Here is an 8,945-nt window from a genome sequence, read left to right as displayed (position 1 = left end):
GCTGGGTCGGGGATGCTCAAGTGACGACGAGCAACAGCAGCAGCCACGGGCGGCGGCGTCCTAGCGCAGGATGCCTCCGCTTCTGCGTGGCTGGGCTTCTGTAGATCGGGCCGGTGGCGGCATCTTGGCGAGCAGCGGCGGCGTCTTGGGGCACGATGCCTCTGCATCCAACCGTGTGATGCAACAATGGAGCTCGAGCTTCGACCTCCTCCATGGTGACGCCCCGACACAGCACATTCCCTGCTCCCCGGCATTGTTTGGAGACTAGAGGCACCACCAGCCTTCAAGGTCGTGAGCAGCCGAGCTCGTACTGCTAGTGCTGATTCCGGCGAATGGCGGCGCCACGGCCAGCACCATGCTACTGGGCGTCGAGCGGCCTAAGCGTCCCGCACACGAGATCCAACCTCCTCCATGGAGGAGGGAGGCTGCCCCGCCCACGAGCAAGGCTAGGGAGGAGGGAGGCCGCCTCGTCGTGGACAGCCACCACCTCAGAGGAGGAAGGTGACGGGGGTGGGGGAGGGGGCTGATTGCTTTTCATTTTTTGAATAAGGGTGTCTTTGTGAAATCCAGGGAGCTGTATGTCAATTTTTTACCAAATCATCTCCTTACAATCCGGCCCCACTTGTCAGAAAGTAATCAATCAGGCTAAATCACCTTATCAGTGCAATTTGCAAAAAGTTTACTAGAAACGCGGTGATTTTTGCATAAAATTAGGGACTAGGTGGTTTTGTGCAATCGATGCCCCAAATGTGGTGGTTTTTTGCAATTCACTCCGTGAGAGACACATGGCTAAGTCGATACAAGAGGTAATTTTCTGATTGAATGACATCCATATATTTTGTTTCTGATGGTTGAAAACAGAGTTATATTGGTGCCTTGTGCTGTAGATGTCTAGCAAGTCAGGGTATGCCATACCTGCATATAAGATTTCTTTCTACTGTTCTACAGGTCGACCGACGCGCTAAACTATATATCTTTGTTGCGTGCGAGACAAGCTCTACACAATCGAACATAACATTGCTGGCAGTATTTGAATATTCATGTAGTAGTAGCTGAGATAAACCAATAGATAAGCAGGCAACTTGTTGCCTGATTGCCAGATGCATGCAGAAACCAATATGCACTAAAGGTTGACCTACCTTGCACACTATTTTGTAACATGAATTTCAACCCCACATACATTTCTGCTGAAATCCGCCGTGCCAATAGCAACAAGTTACAAGCGGTCAAAAAGCACATAGTTTCCTCAAGTTAAAATAGGCCACAAACACTTTCACATATTTTCTTTGCTGATAATTTACAAACAGGACTTTCAAATATTTATTTTGCTGATAATTTGCAAATAGGTAGAGTGATGATTCATATCCTCTGCTTTCTTGCAAACTAACACCAATATATAGACAACAATGTGCACTGGGAGTTCTCCCCATTTTTGCAAAATCTTTCTTCCCACCCAAGAAGAACAACAAATCACCCAGGAGAAAGTTCCTGAGTACTGGAGCAGGATTTACATGTTTTCCTTGGTAACAACTGGAAAAAGATTTTTACATGACAGGGAAGGCACAAAGCAAACAACATGCAACACAACTAAAACACACAGAAATATAGTAGGATAAAACGACTAGCACGGGAACCAATGTTTTAAATAGCGGGATATGGAAAATAGCGACAGGCCTTCAAATCAGCTATAGCGGGCTATTTGTGAAGGCGGGCATTTAGCGGCACCCTGCTGAAAAGGCTATAGCGGGCTATAGCCGGCTATTTAAAACTATGATGGGAACTAGACAAATTGCTACAATGCTGATCAACATTGATGCTTACACCTGAATTTACAGACCATGAGGAGACAATTTGCCCATATGTTGGATTTGTCTGATTCATTACATAGGCAAATTAAATGACAAGACAAAAGCAAGACAAACATACTACAATCTCTAGAGAATTAATCCCATATACGCACAAGTGTCATTACAGATCAGCGTTGATGCTTACACCTGAATTTACAGACCATGAGGAGACAATTTGCCCATATGTTGGATTTGTCCGATTCGGCAGATAGGCAAATTAAATGACGAGACAAAAGCAAGATAGACATGCTACAATCTCTAGAGAATCCCATATATGCACAAGTGTCAATACAGATCTAAGGAACATGCATACTGTCGGTGTCAAAACCGGCGGATCTCGGGTAGGGGGTCCCGAACTGTGCGTCTAGGCGGATGGTAACAGGAGACAAGGGACACGATGTTTTACCCAGGTTCGGGCCCTCTTGATGGAGGTAAAACCCTATGTCCTGCTTGATTGATATTGATGATGTGGGTATTACAAGAGTAGATCTACCACGAGATCAAGGAGGCTAAACCCTAGAAGCTAGCCTATGGTATGATTGTTGTTCGTCCTATGGACTAAAGCCATCCGGTTTATATAGACACCGGAGAGGGCTAGGGTTACACAGAGTCGGTTACAATGGTAGGAGATCTACATATCCGGATCGCCAAGCTTGCCTTCCACGCCAAGGAAAGTCCCATCCGGACACGGGACGAAGTCTTCAATCTTGTATCTTCATAGTCTTGGAGTCCGGTCGATGATGATAGTTTGGCTATCCGGACACCCCCTAGTTCAGGACTCCCTCAGTAGCCCCTGAACCAGGCTTCAATGACGATGAGTCCGGCGCGCATATTGTCTTCGGCATTGCAAGGCGGGTTCCTTCTCCGAAAAATTTATAGAAGATTGTGAACACCAGGATAGTGTCCGGCTCTGCAAAATAAATTCCACATACCACCGTAGAGAGAATAATATTTACACAAGTTCAATCTGCTGACGTATTTTGTGGCATGACGTCACACCACAACCAAGCCTTTACTCGAATCGTTTTTATTATACCACCTCCGCGCGTTTAGCGAAGCGGTTTCCTTGGAACGTCTTGTCGAAGCAGAGATCGTGTTCCCCTTATTCCGGGATTCTCATTAATACGGACGTGGGTAACCCAACCGCGCCCGTTGCCACGCCCCCTCCATCGAAGGTGGGTTCCAAACGTTCACGGGGACGGCTCTTGGTATTCTCCCTCTTTATAATGAGACCAAGGCCCGTTCTTTTTCTTCAATCCTCAATCGAATCCGCCCCTCGCCCCGAGTTCCAACTCCCAGGGCTCCAGATTCGGGTACTTCCGCCCTTCGACAATGTCCGGCTCCGACCTACGAGGCCGGTGGATGCCCTCCTCCGTCACGGAAGAGGACGTGCTAAAGCTGAGAGACGCCAGGTACTTAACCTACGAGATTTCGCATAGGTTGCCTGCCCAAGGGCAAGTTATTCCTACTCCCGAGCCCAGCGAGAGTGTCGTGTTCGTGTCTCACCTCCGTCGGGGTTTAGGCTTCCCGATGGATCCCTTCGTGAGGGGGCTCATGTTTTACTACGGGCTGGAATTCCATGATTTGGCTCCGGAGTCCATCCTCCACATCTCATCATTCATTGTCGTCTGCGAAGCCTTCCTCCGCACTACCCCTCACTTCGGCTTGTGGCTCAAAACCTTCAACGTGGAGCCGAAGATGATTGAGGGGCGTCAGGCAGAGTGCGGCGGGGCGGTTATAAGCAAGAGGGCCGATGCTCCATGGCCCGAGGGCTCTTTTCAGGAGGAGCTCGGCTTGTGGCAACAGGAGTGGTTCTATATCACCGCTCCCAGGGGCAGCAGGCAGAGGCCGCCGCCCGCCTTTCGCCCGGGCCCTCCACAACGGCTGATGTCATGGGTCAACAAAGGGCTTTACTGGGGGCCGTCCAAAGACGTACCCCTGTTGCAGGGCCGGATTCGAGACCTCCAAGAAAGGGAGATCAATCTAGTCGTAGTAGCACAGGTTATGCTGATTCGGCGCCTTCTGCCCTGCAAATGTCGCCCCCTCCGCCTGTGGGAATTTAATCCGGAGGGACCACGAGCTCTCCAACACTTCATGGGTTTGACACCCGTGGAGATGTACAAACTGTTCTTCGGATCACAAGAGATGCGTCCGGACTTGACCGAGGATGCTGGCCTAAGCTGCAATCGCCCGGATACTCAAGTAAGTAGCCCTGTGTCCGGACACATTGTTCATTTATTTATCATGGGTTTGCCTTTTAACCAGCTATCCCTTGGACAGGAGTGGATAGCGCAAGCAAAACTGATACGGTGTCCGGCCCCCCTCCCTGAGACCACACCGGATCCCATGTTAATCAAAATGTTGGAGGTTGCATCTTCGGAGGAGGGCGAAGGGGGGCACAGGGAAACTACCACCTCTGCCAAGGAGGCTTTCAGTAAGGGGGGAATCGAGAATCCCTCCCTCCAGGGGGAGAAGAGGATCGCTTCCGAAGACCCGGAGGCCAAGAAATCTGCACCGGAAGGTCCTGTGCCGGGAAGAGCCCCGGCCGCACAGTCTCCCCAAAGGAATCAGCCCTCCAGCGAGCCGTAAGTAAAAAGGGGGAATTTTGTAATAGGGGACACCCCTACTTTATTTCTAAGGGTAACCGAAGTTTTCCCCTTGTAGTTCGGATCTCAGCCCTTCTCAGCAGAGCTCATCTTCGGGGGACCTTCGTCCGGAGATGATGGAGAGCGAAACGCCTCCATCTGCCGCCCCGTTGGGCGGGGCGGACGACCCTGAGGTGTCGTCACGGAGGGTCTCCCCGAGTCCGGCTGGGCCGGGGAGTTCGGCACCCACTGGAGTACGGCCAGTGGAGCTACAGGATTTGCTTGAGAGGGCGTCTATCTCAGAAGATCACCGCACATTAATGAGTATGGTGATTGAAAGGATCTCATCCGCCGAGAGCGGGTTGCATGAGGCCGTCGGAAGTTTGCTGACGAGGTTTGAGGTACACAAAAAATGACATACCTTTTGACAGTTTTGCACATGGAGTGCGCCCTGTATAGATAGTAGCCCCTGAGACTTGGTATGCTGTCGAAAGCGACAGCGTGCTGAGGATCATAATCTCAGTTATAGAATGTCGCCTTTCCTATGCAGGTGGCGAAACGTTCGGTGGCCAGCCGGACTGATGGAGTTGCCGAGCTAAAGCGGCAACTCGACGTTGCGGATGCGGACATCGCGCTGGTCAATAAACGACTTGACGAGTCACAAGGTAGGTGGTTGCTCCACGGTCACCTAGTAAGGGAGCTGATGCCCGTTCCTTACAATTTGTATGCTTGATGCAGATGGTGCCGCTGCTGTGGAAGACCTTCGAGCGGAGCTTGCTCAAGCCAAGGAGCAAGCCAGGAAAAGTGATGCGGCTGCCTCGAAGGCAGCGGAAGAGCTAAAAGCCGAAAAGGCTGCTCACTACCGAAGCAGGGAGGAGATGGCCGGAATGGCCGTGAAATTAAAAAATGCTACCGACCGCTGTGAGGTTCTTGAAAGAGAACGCCGAGCGGAGCAAGAGGACCTGAAGAAGGCCGCCGCCGAAGCCAAGGATGCCCGTAGTGCGATGCGGGCTATGAAGGAGGAACTGCGTCAGGCCGGAGACATTGCGGCTGGAAAGCCCTTTCTGTTGCGTAGGAAGTTCACGGATCCAAAGTATGCTCAGTTGGGCCAATTGTGTGGTGCGGAGGATCCTTATCTGGATTTGGCGGCGAGTGCGGCGGACGCATTCGTGCACTTCCAAAGCCAGAAGGATCACGAAATGGAAGAGCTTTTCTGGTCTCAATTCCATAGTCCGGAGCGTCCACTTCCGTTGACTGATCGGTTGGCGGAGTGGGCTGAGCTGAATAGATTGTCTGGACTTGCCATGACGGATGTGGTGGCTCATCTGTGGCCAAAAAGGCCCAAGCCGGAGAGTTATTTTGGCTTGTTGCAGCAATTCCTTGGGGCGGTGCCGCATATCGAGGTGATGAAGCGGTCGGCATGCATAGAGGGTGCACGGATGGCTCTCGCCCGTGTTAAGACATACTGGGCAGAGATGGATGCCACCGATGTTGCATCCCAGGGTTCGAACAAAAGCCGATTACCCGTCGAGCACTATTTTGAGGAAGTCCTGCAGGGCGCTCGTTTAATAGAGTCGTAGTGCTCGAAAGATGTTATGTTCAAATGACATGTATGATTTGTGAGATCATGTTTATAATGTAACGACTTTTTATACTTGTGGGTTCAAGTATTGAACTATCTCCTATGCGGCCGTATATGTATGTATAACCTGAAAGATGGCAGTCTTTGGCTTCAGCCCCCACGCACATGGTGCGGGGGTGTTTGCAAAAAAAAAGCGCTTTTTCACAATTAATCCAACGTCTTGGTCCTTTGAAGGAGGTGATAGCATAGCAAACTAGGCAACTGGACTATAATGCTTTATCACTTTCACTTAGCCATAGGAGCTCGATAGTGGGGCTACTATATAGCCCCTAGAGGCACCGCACTCTCTGAACTCGGGGCGCGTATGTGCCTGACTGGAAAGCGGTCCTTCGTCAAAGCGGAGGAATTCTAAACATTCCAGTAGTCGATCGAGTGGTTGACCAGTCTCTCGCTATATCATGGTAGTCAGTTTTCGGCTTTCTCTACTTAGGTGCTCGCCCGGCCGAACCGGGGCACAATCGCAGTAGTTCTCCTGGTGCCGCGTTAGCCGATGGAGCGGAACGCAAGGCAGCAAAACACAGGAGCCGGGCAAACCCAACATTTGACCAAAGACATGATTCGGAGCTGATGCATATAATGCCTAACTTGAGACGCCGAACACTCCCTGAGGTATTCGGTCTTTATGATACCGGGCAGAACAATGCCCTAAGCCCCTAGTGTCCAGGTACGGGCGAGAACTTCTGACGCGGCCGATGCCAAAACGCCAGCCTCCTCCTCGGTTATGGTAGGAAACCGGGGGATGTGTATCAACAAGAGACAGTAAGAAAGGTTTACGCAGGGTCTTAATCTGAAAAGAATCCTTGCAATGGGTCCCTGCTGCACGTCTGCGCCTGTGTCTTCGTTGTGCTGTATCCTGGACGGGTGTAGCACGTGCTTCATCTGTGAAAGAGAAGAACTTAGTTTGGAAAAAATATCATGCAAAAGATGTATTAAAAATAATAAAGTGGAGCTTTATTGGCTCTCATTGTTTATACGTGCAGCCCCTTGTAAAGAGGTATGCGGCTGGGAAGCCCCTTGTTTATTTATGCCAGACTCGCCTAACCATGTCCGAGGTCTGAATGACCTGGTTTTGGGGGCTTTGACCAGCAAGGTCGGATTAGTGTGTGGCTGTCAAGGCAGTCTCACGTTTTCCGTGGTCGAGGAACACTCGGAGTTACCCTTTAATGAGATTATGCCGCGTGGACCGGGCATTTTAAGCGTAAGAGACGCGTAATGCGGTATTGCGTTAAAGCGGGCGAAAGCTTCGCGTCCCAGTAGTGCTTGATGGCTACTTTTGAATGGGGCGATATGGAAAATGAGCTTTTCGCGACGGAGGTTGTCGGATGAACCGAACACGACCTCTAGTAGTACAGAGCCTGTACAATTGGCGTAAAGGCCAGGTGTCACTCCTTTGAAGGAAGTGCTGCTACGGTGAATTTTGGTAGGGTCTATCCCCATTCTGCGGATGGTGTCCTGGTATAGCAGGTTTATATCGCTGTCGCCATCCATTAGGACTTGTGTGAATTGTAGTCCGTCGATTATGGGATCCAATATCAAAGCGGTCCCTCCTGCATTTCGAACACTTCTGGAGTAATCCTGATGGTCGAAAGTAATTGGTTTAAACATCCAATTTCGGGATTCTGCTGGGATGGACCGTGCGGCGCGTGTTTTAGCAGGTGCCGCACTATTTTTCCTTGTTATCACATGAAGTGAGTTCACTGTTTTGACTTCTAGTGGGAAAGTCTTCTGTTTTCCGGCATGCTGCTTGTGGGGTTCGTCGTCTTCGCTTGGTGTGTCGAGCCCCTTGTGTTCGGCATTAAGTCGGCCGGACTGCTTGAAGACCCAACAATCTCTGTGGGTATGGTTTGCAGGCTTCCCGTGGGTACTATGGATTTGACATATCCTATCCAAGATTTTGTTTAGGTTGGATAGCTCATCACTGTTATCCTTAAGAGGCAGTGTTTTATTATTCGGCCAAGAGCTTTTGAACCCGGTGTTGACCGCCGTGCTATTTGGGCCTTTTTCCTTATTCTGGCGCTGATCTTTTCTGCGTCGTGATTTTCCATTTCCATCCCTGACCTCGGATGTACTCGGGTCGCTGGTGCTGCATCTTGCCAGCCAGCTATCTTCCCCGCGCAAAAGCGGGTCATGAGGCTTGTTAGCGCGGCCATTGTTCTTGGTTTTTCCTGGCCGAGGTGTCTGGCGAGCCATTCGTCTCGGACGTTATGCTTAAAGGCTGCTAAGGCTTCGGCGTCCGGACAGTCGACTATTTGGTTCTTTTTGGTGAGGAACCTGTTCCAGAATTTGCGTGCTGACTCTCCGGGCTGTTGAGTTATGTGACTTAAATCGTCTGCATCCGAAGTACGAACATAAGTCCCCTGAAAATTTGCTCGGAACGCATCCTCGAGCTCTTCCCAACTTCCAATGGTATTTTCTAGGAGGCTTTTGAGCCAATGCCGAGCTGTCCCTTTGAGCTTGAGGGGTAGGTATTTTATGGCATGGAGATCGTCTCCTCTGGCCATATGTATGTGTAGGATATAATCCTCAATCCAGACTCCGAGGTCTGTTGTTCCGTCATATGCCTCTATGTTTACGGGTTTGAATCCTGCTGGAAATCCATGATCTAGTACCTCATCGGTGAAACATAGTGGGTGTGCGGCGCCCCTATATTTAGGTGTGCCGTTGTCTTCAAACACTCGGCGGGTTGTGTTGCTCCCTGGAGTCTTCTTTTTTGGCCCATAGATGGACTTGACCGGGCCATCCTTTTTGCGAGGATCCTTATGTGGATCGTGTGCCGGCTTGTGTGCGGCGCCGCTTGCCGCTCTTAGCCTGTCATCTGGTCGTCTATCCGGCCAGGCGGCCTCTTTCTTTTTTGACTGTGGGGGCTCTACG

This window comes from Triticum aestivum, chromosome 1B (assembly GCF_018294505.1).
Source record: "Triticum aestivum cultivar Chinese Spring chromosome 1B, IWGSC CS RefSeq v2.1, whole genome shotgun sequence".
In the NCBI taxonomy this organism is placed as follows: Eukaryota; Viridiplantae; Streptophyta; class Magnoliopsida; order Poales; family Poaceae; genus Triticum; species Triticum aestivum.
The sequence above is the reverse complement of the archived record's forward strand: the minus strand, read 5'-3'. Positions refer to the sequence as shown.